This window comes from Podarcis bocagei (assembly GCF_964188305.1).
Source record: "Podarcis bocagei genome assembly, chromosome: 6".
NCBI lineage: Eukaryota > Metazoa > Chordata > Lepidosauria > Squamata > Lacertidae > Podarcis > Podarcis bocagei.
This window is the reverse complement of record NC_138130.1, coordinates 12,616,997-12,632,552: the sequence shown is the minus strand read 5'-3', so window position 1 is coordinate 12,632,552 and position 15,556 is coordinate 12,616,997.

Here is a 15,556-nt window from a genome sequence, read left to right as displayed (position 1 = left end):
TCATGTGCCTCTTCCTCGAGAAGTCCGGAGGGTGGGCAACATGAGAACGGGGCCTTCTCTGCAGTGGCTCCCCCTCTGTGGAATGCTCTCCCCAGGGAAGTTCGCCTGGTGCCTTCATTATACACCTTTAGGCACCAGGCGCAATAATGCTCCTTTTTAACCAGGCCTTTGGTTGATTTTATTGACATCCAATACCCTTTTAGAATGTGGCTCTTTTTGAGGGGGGGTTAATTGGGTTATTATTTTTAATTTGATTTTATATATTATGATTTTGTTTGTGAACCACCCTGAGACCTCCTGGTATAGGGCGGTGTCTAAATCCAATAAATAATAAAAATAAAATAAATAACAAATGTGCATCAAATGTGCATTAAAAGTCTTCTTCTTTGGCGATCACTCGTAGTTGATTAAGATTGTCTTCCATGAACACGGTTTTAACCGTGATTTTAAAAGTATAATATGTTAAAAGTATTAAAAGTATAATATGGATCTGTCCTGTGCTTCACCAGTGTGGTGTAGTGGTTAAGAGCAGTGGACTCGTTATCTGGTGAACCGGGCTCGCGTCTCCGCTCCTCCACATGCAGCGGCTGGGTGACCTTGGGCCAGTCACACTTCTTTGAAGTCTCTCAGCCTCACTCACTTCACAAAGTGTTTGTTGTGGGGGAGGAAGGGAAAGGAGAATGTTAGCCGCTTTGAGACTCCTAAGGGTAGTGATAAAGTGGGATATCAAATCCAAACTCCTCCTCCTCCTCCTCCCCTTCTTCTTCTTCTTCTTCTTCTTCTTCTTCTTCTTCTTCTTCTTCTTCTTCATACCACTGAAGAACATCTCTATCTCTAGCCAACTCATAGGGAACACTTCCTAAGGGAAACTGGAGTGATTACAGCTGATGTCTGAAAGACGGTCTTCTTCTTAAAGGCTTTTATTTCTTTTCATTTTATTTCTTTATTTATATATACTTTTCAAGTTTATACATTTCACTAGTTTTATACATTTCACTAATGTTACAAACATTTCGACATTTCAAAATTTGACTTCCACCCCCCCTTTCTGCGGTTCCTTAAATTTGTTTTTAATACCTTCTGCATATCCAAATTAACTTAATTTACTCATTTATTCAATATATACTCTTATAAAACTGCAGGTTATTACAATAATTCTGCCAATGTTTTTATATGTTTATAATTTATCTGTAAATATTCAATAGACCATTTCCATTCTTGGGAGAAAAGCAATGGCAGCATCTTAAAAAGCAGAGACATCACCTTGCCAACAAAGGTCTGTATAGTTAAAGCCATGGTTTTCCCAGTAGTGATGTATGGAAGTGAGAGCTGGACCATAAAGAAGGCTGATCGCCAAAGAATTGATGCTTTTGAATTATGGTGCTGGAGGAGACTCTTGAGAGTCCCATGGACTACAAGAAGATCAAACCTATCCATTCTGAAGAAAATCAGCCCTGAGTGCTCACTGGAAGGACAGATCCTGAAGCTGAGACTCCAATACTTTGGCCACCTCATGAGAAGAGAAGACTTCCTGGAAAAGCCCCTGATGTTGGGAAAGATGGAGGGCACAAGGAGAAGGGGATGACAGAGGACAAGATGGTTGGATAGTGTTCTCAAAGCTACAAACATGAGTCTGACCAAACTGCGGGAGGCAGTGGAAGACAGGAGTGCCTGGAATGCTCTGGTCCATGGGGTCATGAAGAGTCGGACACAACTAAACGACTAAACAACAGATATTTTTTTAAAAAATGTTATCTTGATTTCTTATTCTTCCAGTAAGTTTTGCTGTTTCCACATATTCCATAAGTTTTTGTATCCATTCTTCCTTTACTGGGACTTCTGCTTCTTTCCACAGTCATACCTCGGGTTGAAGTAGCTTCAGGTTGAGCATTTTCAGATTGCGCTCCGCGGCGACCCGGAAGTAACGGAACGCGCTCGCGCATGCGCAGACACTCAAAATGACGTCATGCACATGCGCAGAAGCAGCAAATCACAACCCGTGCACGTGCAGATGCGCAAACACGGGGTGCGTTCGCTTCAGGATGTGAACGGGGCTCCGGAACAGATCCCGTTTGCATCCAGAGGTACCACTGTATTTTGGGGCAAGTTAACATTCTTGCCGCTGTAGTAGCTTCCTTCTTTCTATCTCACCTTTCTGTATGTCAGTCCTCTGCTGGTGTGGAATAACTGTTGACGCCAGAGCACATGGGAAGGGTCGATGGGCCCATCCCATTTCCCACCCAATTGTTATTATGAGATCAAACCTGCCACTGCTGTTGTAGAGCTGGAGGGCAATCTGAAGACACTACAAGATAGCACCACAGGGAAGCTTCCATGCGGAAGTCAGAATGCGTTAAGAGGTATCCCTAGGATGTATAACTGGGGGTGCCTTCTATTACTTTGAGGGAGACTGCCTGGTGGTTCTGCTAGTATCTGATTTTGTGTGGTACAAAGCCTGGTGCAAAGGAGCACTTTCGGGAAGTTTGGTGTGGCCTGATATCCACAATCACCACAAATGACTTATTGAGCTAACCACCAGCTCTTCCAAATGCTTGGAATGCCAACCACACCCACTGCCAGGTTGGCGCCTGCCAACGGTGTACTACCTTGAAGTGTGTGTGCGCATATGAGAGAGAGAGAGAGAGAGAGAGAGAGAGATGTTTGGCTATGAAGCAAGTAGCATTTCTCCCAAACGTACTCGAGTTCAGAGTTACTGTTAACTTATTATTTAATGTAGGGCAAAGTCATCCATTTCATAGACCCAGAACAAGAAGCCTGTTTATTGATGAAGTCACTAACACACACAACTTAATAGGAAAATGATAGCAACCACAAACATTCTCATGAGGTAACAAGAGTTCAGATCAGCTGGGATGAAGGCAGGACAGAGGGGCTGAGGAGGGGAAGGAGGAGAGTATCCTGGCCTCTCTTCAAATGTGTCAAAGTTATTGCTTCAGCAAAAACTCCATGGGAACTCCGGGAGGAATCCTGGCTCAGGCAGCACTTCCTTTCCAGCACAGAAAGCTCATTCTTGGAAGTGTTTGGCACCAGGCAGGTGTTGAATATCATACTGATAAGGAATGTTTGAGCTATCCAATCTTGATGTGGGTTCACAACAGGCTGATTTTTCCAAAAGATAAAGCTGTTCAGCAGCTTGTGAACTTTCAGTTCACATGGAAGTTTTATCAAGCAAGAGAGACAGAGAAAGAGAGAAGCCAATTGCTAGACCTGCTGGGACTCCCTGGTTCTCCACTGGCACCTGACCCTTTAACTATGTCCCATTCCATACAATCGGATGCCAACCATCTTCCAAAGAGATGAACAGAGTCTGCAGGAAGCCTTACCTGTGGGCAGAAAAGGAGCAGGATGGGGCACTCATAGTCCTCTGCCTAATTGCAGGGAAAGAGATAAGCTGCCATGCCTCAGGCAGGTAGGGAGTCATGGGGAATTAAAAAACCCCAAAGACTCCACAGAGATAAATAGAGGGAAAAGAGAAACCTAGTGGAAGCACAGAGAACAGCATGGACTAGCCAGACACCTAAAGCAGATATGGGGTGCATTTTTAGCCCAGTGGGCTGTCAGCATCGCCCTAGAGCCAGTGTACCAACTGGACTCATGCACCTCAACCCCCGACTGGGCTAGGTGAGCTGGGAAGCACCGCCAGAGACCTCCTTCTCACAGGAAAAGGTCACAGTGCTGTGGACTCACAGCTCAGAGCTGAGAGCACCGGATTCACTGTCTCAATAATACAGTCGTTGAGCAGCAGAGTTTTGCAGAGTCTTGCAGAGTATAAACCACTCGGAGAGCAGCTCTGTAGAATATCTTCCTTTTATTCTGTAACTACAACTATGATACAAAACTATATAAAGAGCTGAATATTCTAAGCACAAATCAATGCTACACTGAGAGTCTGCAGCTGCACTTAGCAGCAATCTTATCTCTAGAATCTCTAACACTCTCACTTTCTCCGATACACTGGCTGACTGTCTCTCACTCACACACACACTGATATGTTGCTGGGCAGAATAAGTAGATAGGCAGGACACGCCTCCTCCTCTCTGGAGAGCCAGCAGAGACCATCAGGAGATCATCAGGAGATTCTTGGGTATGGGAGGGGTGAAATCTCCTCATGGGCCAGATTATGATCTGTCCCCACCACTGCAGGCCAACTTTGACAGGTGGGTGAGAACCCACCTACTGTTATTCAACATCATTATGACAATGTCAATTGATTGGCAGGTCAGTTGTCCTGACCACCTGTCAAGGTCCCTTGTGCAGTGCTTCCAAAGCTGGTTGCCAGGTGCTTGGGTTTTTGCCAGTTCTATCCTTGGCTTTATACAGGAATCAGCTGCACGGTTGAGTTCCCCATGGGGAACTTAGTTGTGCAACCAACCCAGCTGCATCTCTACCTGCCCCACACTTGAAAAATATTCTCTACATCTTAACTCTTGGAATCAAATGCCTTTGAATGAACAAAGCAAAATGGGAAAGGAGAACATGTGGACTTGTGTTCTGGACAGAGGATATCCTCCGCATGTCATTAATTGCAACATCCACTGGACTTGTATGCTTTTAAGAGAAAAGGCAGGTGTCAATAAAGAAATAAAGAAAGCAGAACATGTCCTATTCCATGGAGTTTCCACCCAGCATCTCCTATCATGGTGATGCCAGATTATCAACAGGTGGGTTGCCTTGCCAACCCATCCAAGTGGTCCAAAGACCACTTTGTTATAACTTCAAAATATAGAAAGCTAGCTCTTGCTGCATTTAGGGGTGAGAGATTGCTCAGTCTGCTGAGTCTGGATGACTCAGCTCCTGCCAACCTAGCAGTTCGAAAGCACGTCAAAGTGCAAGTAGATAAATAGGTACCACACTGGTGGGAAGGTAAATGATATTTCCGTGCACTGCTCTAGTTCACCAGGAGTGGCTTAGTAATGACCCGGAAAAACTGTCTGTGGACAAACGTCAGCTCCCTCGGCCAGTAAAGCAAGATGAGTGCCGCAACCCCAGAGTTGTTCATGACTGGACTTAACTGTCAGGGGTCCTTTACCTTTTTAAAACAAATCAGACCCTACAAGTGTCCCTATTTTCAAGGGACTTCCCTGATTTAGAGAAGCTGTCCCAGTTTCTGATTTGATTCTGGAATGTCCCGCTTTTCCTTAGGACGTCCCTATTTTCATTAGAGAAATGTTGGAGGGTAGGGAGTTATCCAACCTGGAAGTCGTCTGAAGGCAATCCGGTATAGGGAAGGTTTTTTTAAATGTTTAATGTCTTATTATGTTTTAATATATGTTGGAAGCTGCCCAGAGTGGCTGGTGCAACCCAGTAAGATATGTGGGATATAAACAGTAAAATTATCATTATGGAATGCGGTGTCCCTATTTTCATTGGAGAAATCTTGGAGGGTATGAATAAATGCATTTAAAGGTGAACGTATTGCATATTCTTTCCAAAACAAAAACAAAAAACGCACACAACACGATGGAATGGGCCTATGATTGAGAAGTAGCAAAACAGACATGGGACAGAATGAGGTTCCTTGATCCAACCCTCTCACCATAACCTATAGGATTTTCATTAAAAAAGCAGGGAGAGGATGGGGTGGTTTTTTTGGTATGAAATAGTTATACATGAGTCCACCACACATACAGACACACAAACACACCAATAACCTGGTAAAGCTGTAATAAAAGTTGTTGCCATTGGTAGTTTCAGTCGCACTGAAAATTAAATTGACAATGGAGGTGAGAGTTCTCTAGTATGTATAATCCCTGTTGGCAAATCTGCTGAAACTTTGCACAATTGGCTTTATCTTTCTGCTCTTTGACTACAGCGATATAATGGGGACCCTGTGTCCAAACAGCCATTTGCTGCTGGGGGGAAAATGGCAAACACTCCAAAAAATTAAACATTGCACAATTGCATTTGAGCTAATGAAAAGCTGGGGATGTGGCAGAGGTGACGTTCTCCGTATCCAAGATGAGGGGGGTATTATTTAGCCTGTCACTCTCCTGTTCTCCTTGCTGCCAATCTACTGTATGGAGTAGCCCTAACAATACCTACTGGTTTCTCAGCCGTGGCGTTAGTGTCAGGAAAGGGCAACAGACTGACAAGTGGGGCAGGGGTGGGGGGAGTGAAAGCACACGATGCCACTTCAGCTGGGTGAACATCTCAGGACTTTCTGCCTTGGGAGAACTCATAAAAGCTCCAGAACAGAGGCAAGGAAACTATTCACAGGAGAAGAGGAGAAAACATACCTTTGTCAACTGAAAGTGACAGGTGCCAGCCCTCTTTTCATTAGTAGTTCCACCCCCTTTCATCATAAGTTCCACCTCTTCATATCAAGGGATGTATAAGGGTCAGTCCAAAATTTAGAAACCTGTGAACATTCCCACCATACATGCAGAAAGGTACCTTTGTCCCCGCACCTCCTAGGTTGCCAGCAGAACCACCATCAGTGGAAATTGGTTCAGGGAGTTCTCTGAACAGATGCAACCAGGGCACACCCTCCAAGTGTTCATATTCTCCAGGGACAATCCTGGATTTAGAGAGGTTTCTGATTTGATCCTGGAATGTCCCACTTTGCGTTAGGATGTCCCTATTTTCATCAGGGAAATGTCAGAGAGTATGGAGTTATGCAACCACCAAGCCAAGGAGATAAGCAACTATACAACCTTTAGAAGACATCTGAAAGCAGCCCTGTATAGGGAAGTTTATCAAGGTTTAATGATTTATTATGTTTTTATATACGTTGGAAGCTGCCCAGAGTGGCCGGAGTAACCCACTCAGATGGCCGGGGTATAAATAATTATGATGATGATGATGTACTATAGGCACGTCCAACTCCCAAGAGACTGCAATCAACTCACAGTATAAAAAGTCTGGCTGTGATCTACCCATTGTCATTGCCAGGAGTTGTTGAGCTTTTTGTAGGGAGGGTTGGCCAAAGTTGTTGAGAAAGAAGGCTGCCTGGAACGAAACTAGGCTTTATTTCACCCAGGTCAAAGACCCAGTTTGGCACACACACACCCAATGCACATTTGTGTACACACACAGCCTCAATGGTACCCCTCTGGAGGCTTCACCCAGGGCAAAAAAAACCCTGCTAGCCCCACCCCTAAGCTATGAGACTGGATGAAACCACTCAGTCTGATGGTCTAAGGCTCAGCAGGGCCTTGTCCTGGTGAAAATGAACCCAGAAACAACAGCCTTTCAGAGGCAGCTGATTTTATGAGGCAGGTAGGGGGCACTGTACCAGTACAGTGGTACCTCAGTTTACGAACTTAATCTGTTCCGGAGGTCCATTCTTAAACTGAAGCCATTCTTAAACTAAGGTGCTCTTTCCCTAATGAGGCCTCCAGCTACCAGTGTCCTTCCACCATTCGTCTTCCGTTCGTAGACCGAGGTAAAGTTCGCTAACCGGAACATTGCAGTGGTACCTCGGGTTAAGAACTTAATTTCTTCTGGAGGTCCGTTCTTCACCTGAAACTGTTCTTAACCTGAGGTACCACTTTAGCTAATGGGGCCTCCCGCTGCCACCGCACGATTTCTGTTCTCATCCCGGAACAAAGTTCTTAACCCAAGGGAGGTACTATTTCTGGGTTAGCAGAGTCTGTAACCTGAAGCGTCTGTAACCCGAGGTACCACTGTACTTCCGGTTTTGCGGAGTTCTCATACTGAATAGTTCTTAAACAGTGCTGTTCTTAAACCGAGGTACCACTGTACATCTCTCTCTCTTTCCCAGCCAGCTGTGTCTCTCCCTCTTATTTCTGTCTGCTGTTACGAGAAGTCAGGAATAATTTCCCACCAGTTTTGTGGTTATTTTACCTGCCTGCATGTGCAGCAGCAATTACAGCAATCTCCCATTTTCCCCCGGGGTTCTTACCGACCCGCATTGTTTTCAGATATTCCAGAGGATTCAGTGCCTATAAAGAATTTACTTGCTTGCTTGCTTAACAAGTGATTTTACAGTTTAAAAGGTGTCTCGTATCAGATGTCAGAGTTCAGGAAGGTATCAACTACAACGCATTGTTCAACAACAGACGATTAATCTCCTAGGGAAACTCCATCTGCAGAGCACAACCAACACACATTGAGGGCAGAGCAAACTATTGCAAGGCTCCTTTGATATTTAGGGGTGTTGCATCAGGAAAAGGACAGAGGCAGGCCAACGTGAAAGCAAGTGGCGTCACTCTCATTTTGATAATGGCGGCTTCGAGCAAGGTCCAACGTGGCACTTGAGTGTTAAAATACACACAGCATAATTCAATTCGTTTCCAGGGAAATGGGGAGGGGGAATCAAAGAAGAGACATTGTCTGGGGTATCAATAAAAGGTAAAGGTAAAGAGACCCCTGACCATTAGGTCCACTCATGGCCAACTCTGGGGTTGCGGCACTCATCTCACTTTATTGACCGAGGGAACCGGCATACAGCTTCTTGGTCATGTGGCCAGCATGACTAAGCCGCTTCTGGTGAACCAAAGCAGTGCACAGAAATGTCATTTACCTTCCCATCGGAGTGGTACCTATTTATGAACTTGCACTTTGACATGCTTTCAAACTGCTAGGTTGGCAGGAGCTGGGACCGAACAACAGCAACTCACCCCGTCGCAGGGATTCGAACCACCGACCTTCTGATCAGCAAGTCCTAGGCTCTGTGGTTTAACCCACAGCACCACCAGTGTCCCTCCTGGAGTATCGGAGTGAACACCAATAACACACTTTGTGAATGGAGCCAGCAAGGTGAAATTGGCATCTAAAGATCTCAATGAAAATGAATTACAGGCAGGGTGTCATCAGCATGAGGGATGCGGTGGGTCCCCAAAATAGGTGAAAGTGAACCTAGTTAGGTTAGGTTTAAGAAGACTCTACTGACAGTGAGAACGGGAACCAGAGGCTAGGGCACTGAAAGGATTGGCTAGTATCCATTACTACTGCCAATAATAGTCTAGAGCTGGCCAAATGTATTGCAAAATCTTATGCAGTCATACGTCGGGTTGAAGTAGCTTCAAGTTGAGTATTTTTGGGTTGCGCTCCGCAGTGACCCGGAAGTAATGGAGCACGTTACTTCCAGGTTTTGCCACTCACGCATGCGCAGATGCTCAAAATGACATCACGCGCATGCGCAGAAGCAGCAAAGCACGACCCGTGCATGCGCAGACGCACAATCGTGTCTTACGTTTACTTCAGGATGCGAATGGGGCTCCGGAACGGATCCTGTTCATATCCAGAGGTACCACTGCACATGTCTATTCAGAAATAAGTTCCGTTGAGCTCAGTTGGGTTGACTCCCAGGTGGCGCTGTGGCCTTAAACCACTGAGGCTCTTGGGCTTGCCGATCAGAAGGCTGGCAGTTTGAATCCCCGTGACGGGGTGAGCTCCAGTTGCTCTGTCGCAGCTCCTGCCAACCTAGCAGTTCAAAAGCACGCCAGTGCAAGTAGATAAATAGGTACAGCTGCGGCAGGAAGGTAAGTGGTGTTTCCGTGCGCTCTGGTTTCCGTCATGGTGTTCCGTTATGCCAGAAGCGTTTACCTTTACTCCCAGGTAAGCACACATAGGATTGCAGCTTTAACCATTTTCCAGTTCCAATAGGGTATGAAGGTTGCGACAGAATTGTTCCTACTGAAATCATGGATGGACGCAGTGCTTTAATAATAAACCAACCAACCACCCTTTCTCCAAAAATCACAAGGTGGTTTATGGTCTAAAAACACAAAATATACAACACAAACACAACAACAAAAGCATGGTATTACATGACCGTTACCAGACTAGATAGAACAGGAGACCTCATCTCAAGGCCATGGGTTTGAGCTCTACAGAGGTGACATGAGAACAAATGTCAGAGCTTCAGAAGAAGCTTGCCCCACTGACACAGACTCTGCCATCTGCTTCCTTGCAGAGAAAAGCACCTGGAAACCTTTTCAGAACCACCTTTTGCTTCTTAGACAAAAGCTTAGTATTCCCCCCCCCCTTTTATTTGGCTGATAACCTAGGAGGTAACTGGTTGGACAACATATCTGGAGGGAGCTTTATGAAGAAGAGGGTGTTGCCTGCATACCACACAATACTATTTTCAATATCAAATGTGAGTCTGGTATTCAGTAATTTTATCACTCACCTTGCTGGTTTTGAGCAACCAATGGCTCTGTTTAAGAAAAGGAAGGCATGCAAAATCAGGAAGCATTTGGAGATGGCACCAGCAGTTCCAGGGCGGAATGCAAACTGGATGCAACATTGCTTATATCACTTTGGACCAGTGGCGTAGCGTGGGGGGTGCAGGGGGGGCCCAGCCGCACCGGGCGCAACATCTGGGGGTTAGGGTTAGGGGGCGCAAATCCACGGGTTAGGGGGCGCAAATCCATGGGTTAGGGGGCGCAAATCCACGGGTTAGGGGGCGCAAATTACTTGCCTTGCCCCGGGTGCTGACAACCCACGCTACGCCACTGCTTTGGACTCTGGCAACAAAGTTTTCTGTGATCTGCTGGTGTGACAATTGTATTGATGCTTGATCACAATTTGGACCTGAGGGCTGGTGCTAATGCACAAATTTTTGGTGCCAAGGGCATGCGTGCTGCATGGGACCCATGACCCCAGGGATCCACAGTCACGGGGCCAAGCTGCCACTCCTGCTTAGACAGGCAGCTTTATGGTTACCGCAGATCCCCAGCTAGTAACTATTTTCAGTGAGGATCCACTTTCTAAAGGGATTGGAGGGTGGAGGGCCGGTGCCCCATCCATTCCCAGCTTCCCCCAATGGCTCAGTGCCAAATACCACACCCACACACTTTAACCTTTAAAGCCCTATACGGCCTAGGACTCTCGTACCTACAGGACTGCCTCTGCTGGTATGTCCCACGGAGGACCTTGCGGTCTTCAAATAAAAACATCTTGGAGATCCCAGGCCACAGAGAGGTTAGGCTGGCCTCGACCAGAGCCAGGGCTTTTCCGGCCGTATCCATAGCTGTCAACTTTTCCCTTTTCTTGCGAGGAATCCTATTCAGAATAAGGGAATTTCCTTTGAGAGAGCCAGTGTGGTGTAGTGGTTAAGAGCGGTAGTCACGTAATCTGGGAAACCGGGTTCGTGTCTCCGCTCCTCCACATGCAGCTGCTGGGTGACCTTGGGCTAGTCGCACTTCTCTGAAGTCTCTCAGCCCCACTCACCTCACAGAGTGTTTGTTGTGGGGGAGGAAGGGAAAGGAGAATGTTAGCCGCTTTGAGACTCCTGAAGGGGAGTGAAAGGCGGGATATCAAATCCAAACTCTTCTTCTTCTTCTTTTAAAAAAGGAAAAAGTTGACAGCTATGCCCCGATCTGGTGGAACGCTCTGTCACAAGAGACTAGGGCCCTGCGGGACTTGACATCTTTCCATAGGGCCTGCAAGACGGAGCTGCTCCACCAGGCCTTTGGCACAGTCTGACCCCCTCTCTCCTTCTGTAATCCTACTGTACTACAACCCCTTGCAATGCAGGCATTTTTCACTCAAGGTGGGGCTCAAACCACAACCCCGAGATTAAGAGTCTCGTGCTCTACGGACTGATTTTCACAGTTCACAAGACTCCCTGTTTGACGTTCATGAGCTTCCCTCTTTGAAGCTCACCCACCTCAAAAGAAGATCCTCCATCCAACGCATTTGAATTTTAAGTGGAAGCTTTCATGGCTGAAAGTGGTATTTGAATTTGGGTGCAAAATTTCTCAGTGTGGTGTAGTGGTTAAGACTCGTAATCTGGTGAACTGAGTTCGCGTCTCCGCTCCTCCACATGCAGCTGCTTGGTGACCTTGGGCTAGTCACACTTCTCTGAAGTCTCTCAGCCTCACTCACCTCACAGAGTGTTTGTTGTGGGGGAGGAAGGGAAAGGAGATTGTTAGCCGCTTTGAGACTCCTTCGGGTAGTGATAAAGCGGGATTTCAAATCCAAACTCTTCTCCTTCTTCAACTGCCATCCCCCTGCACCTGCAAAAATCAGCAAAGTAAAATCAGAAAATTTGTCAAAGCTCAAAGCCTTGCAGCTCTACCAAGAAACAAACCACTGTTCCTCATCCTTCATATGATGGCACTTCGCTCTGAACTACAGGTTGCAATGGGTCTGCCTGCTACTAAGAGGTTATATATCTATATATATAATGTGTGCCATCTAAAGAGTCCTAGGGAGAGGGAGAGAGAACTCCTCATTCTCTGGCCATTCTTCCTGGTTTTTCTGCTGTTGCACTATGGATAATTGCAGTTTAATTGGGTGACATGAAATGAAAACTGTGTCCACATTATCCAGGATTATCTCTTTTTCCTGCAGCCTGCTACCAATTGAAAAGAACCCATTTATCAGGCCAAAGAGCTGCGCTCAGTTGCCTTTTTTACGAGCTGGGAAAGAGTGTGAGAACAAGCTGGGGAAAGGGAGAAAAGGGAGCTGACAGCGAAGAAAAAATATTTCAGTTGTTTATCGCGGAGGGGGGAAAGTTTATCTGCACACACACACACACAAAATGATAGAGCAGGGTTCACCGTGTCAAGCCAATGAGTAATGAACATTGACCAACTTTGCTTCTCCAACTTGATGTGCGCTCTTGCGCTGCCTAGCTTTTGTGTGGGCACGGATCAACTTTAAAAGCTCCTTTCAGGCAGTGTGAATGCCCTTCATTTTACCAAAAAAAAAAAAAAGGAGAGAGGAGAAGAAGAAGAAGGGGGGGAAGGAACTTTGTATTGATAGCTGGAAAAAAGGAAGGTTGTTTAAAAAGGAAGAGTAGACAATCAGGACAAAATGAAGAGCTTTCACTCTCCATTATGAGCATGTCGTTCTATTCTTCTCAGCTGTTTATACATTCTCAGCACAATAATGCTTCTTTGCAATAATATGTTTCCCCTTTTACACTATTCATATTGGGGTTGGTGGGGGGGAGGGGGGAGGGAAAGAGAGGGCGGGGAGGGAAGAAGCCCTCACATCATGACCGTGGTAATAAAACCCCATAGAAATGTGGATATAATGTCAATTTGCATTCTGTGAGGAGATCAAGGTAAACCTAAAGGCCAGAAGAATATTCTGCTAATGCTCATTCATCATTCTGCAGTCCCAGGTAGAAAAAGAAGGGCCTTGTCACTACACTGCAAGCCCCTTTCAATTGCCAGCGCATTTGTGTGAATATTTTAGCCTAATGCACCGATTGTTAAAGAGAAAGGACGGCCTTTGAAATTGGCTGGTGCACTCAAATCCCTAGCTGCACAAGGCATGGGCAGGAATGGGTTCTATTCAGAGAGGAGAAAGGAGGCTTTAGTTCAGTAAGCACAGTGTGTATGAAGGTTACAGAGGATATTGTGTCTCCGTAAATGAAGGTTTCCCAAGGAAGAATAAAAGGCTTATCATCTATAAATGGCTACTGTCCATACACACTCAGTATCCTAAATAGAAACACAACTGTATGGCCTGGTACAGGCATTAAGCTGAAGCAAGCTTTAGCACTAACCGTGGGCCAACCCAATACATTTTGCCGCCTGAGGCAGAAGACCAGATTCTCTTTCCCTTTCCACATGCAGAAGCCAACTAGACTGGCAGATGAATCTTACTCAGTATCCTAAATGGAAACACAACTGTATGGCCTGGTACAGGCATTAAGCTGAAGCAAGATTTAGCACTAACCATGGGCCAGCTCAATACATTTTGCCGCCTGAGGCAGAAGACCAGATTCTCTCTCCCTTTCCCGCCTACAGAAGCCAACTAGACTGGCAGATGAATCTTGGGAACAGGATAGCGTCCTCCAATTTGCTCGATGGGGCAGGCTAGCTTAGGAGGTCCAAGGGAGGCTGCACAGCACATATAGCTCATGCTGCTCTTCATCATCCAGAACACACTGCCTCATTTTGCCCAATGGCAGGGCCGGCCTGTCTCAGATACTGGCTGCTTGTCCTGATTAAGATCCAAACTGTGCAGTGATGTTTTAACTACCCAAGCTAAGTCCAGCCCACAGAAGACATGCAGCCAAGGAGACCTCAGCCAGATCTACTTAGCATATTGCAAGTCAAGAAGCTAAAGAGTTAGGGAAATGCTCTCAACCATGGCTGCTGTGGCACTTAACTATGGTTAACACAAACACACATCAGAAATTATGACTTACATCTTGGATTGTGGCTAATCCTAAATTGTGGTTTTGGTATTCAGCATGGAGAACAAACTATGTTTACGCATTATTTCTTCATAGCACCTTGGTTTGTGTTTTATATGATCTAACTATACCATAATTCAACCTATGGAGATAAAACTACTATCAGGCTAGCTACTAGACCACAACCGTACATCTATGAAATGGGCATAATAAGAATGGCCTCCCTTATAGGGCTATTATAACAATTATTGAGACTATCCATCTGAAGTCCTTCTGAACTCTCTAGCAGCATATTTCTATACAAACTTTCTCAGAAATAAGTTCCATTCAGTTCAGTGGAGCTTTGGTCTACTATAGAAATCAGTCTTGCTGGGTCTATGAGAACAGCAAAATGAGGTAAGGAATGAACTTCTACACCATTTTAGATTAGAAGAAAGAAATATTAGCTTTGAATGCTGCCCCAGGTAGGAAATTACCCTGAAAACAGAAAGCTAACATATCAGAGAGAAAGATTCTAGCCTAATGCTTTACCTGCTCTGCTGGCTTTCTGCTGAGAATTATTTTTAAACTCATGGGAGCATTCAGAAAATAGGATTTTCTGAAGTGGTGCAGTCCATTCTACCACCTCAGCATTTTATCCCTACATTTTGCTGCCCAGAGAAAGTAAGACTAAGTCCAAAAACATTACAGACCCATATGTAACTGCCTGCTAGTCATTTATGGTGAATCTTTGATATAAAAGGAAGAAAGAAAACACTTTCTTCCAGGGGACAAAAACCTTCCCTGCCTGGTCGCCTAGAAACAAATTTTACTCACCACAGGTGGCAAAGCAAGTGACTATTTATTTACCCGCTTGATAAAATGCCAAGTTGTGTTTCTTTCTTAAAAAAGTTATCCCATGACTCTCCAAATGTAAGCACTTCCAATTCCTACTGTACAGAGGAGTAGCTCGTAAAACAGAAGAAGCCTAATTGCCCCCTCACGCAAAGGTAGCACTTTTCAAAAAAGTTTAATTACTTTATAATTTAAAGGGTGAAAATTATTATCCTTGTTATGCAATGAATTTTTCTTTGGCAGGAGCAGGGGGAAATTAAGATAAGAGGGAAAAACAGGCTCAGTCATGATCTCTGAGTGTTTCATGAACAGGGGGGAAAACTCTGGTCCACAATTCTTTCAGCGACGAAGGTATGTTTGGAAACACATGCGATCTTTGTGCACCAAGGAGGGTAAGAGACACAGGGTGTGTACATATAAAAACACAAGAATGTTCAGAGCATTGAGAGCTGTACAGTTGAAAGATTTTTTTTTTTGCCTATATGCAACAACACCAAGTTTTATACCACTAGGAATGTAAAAAGGCATCGTTTTCCCTTCCACCTTGCAGTTGTCGCATGCAGCGCCTTTTCTATTCTGCTGCAGTTCCTCTTCCACCAAAACCTATGCTATATGTCTCGCTGTCCACTGTGA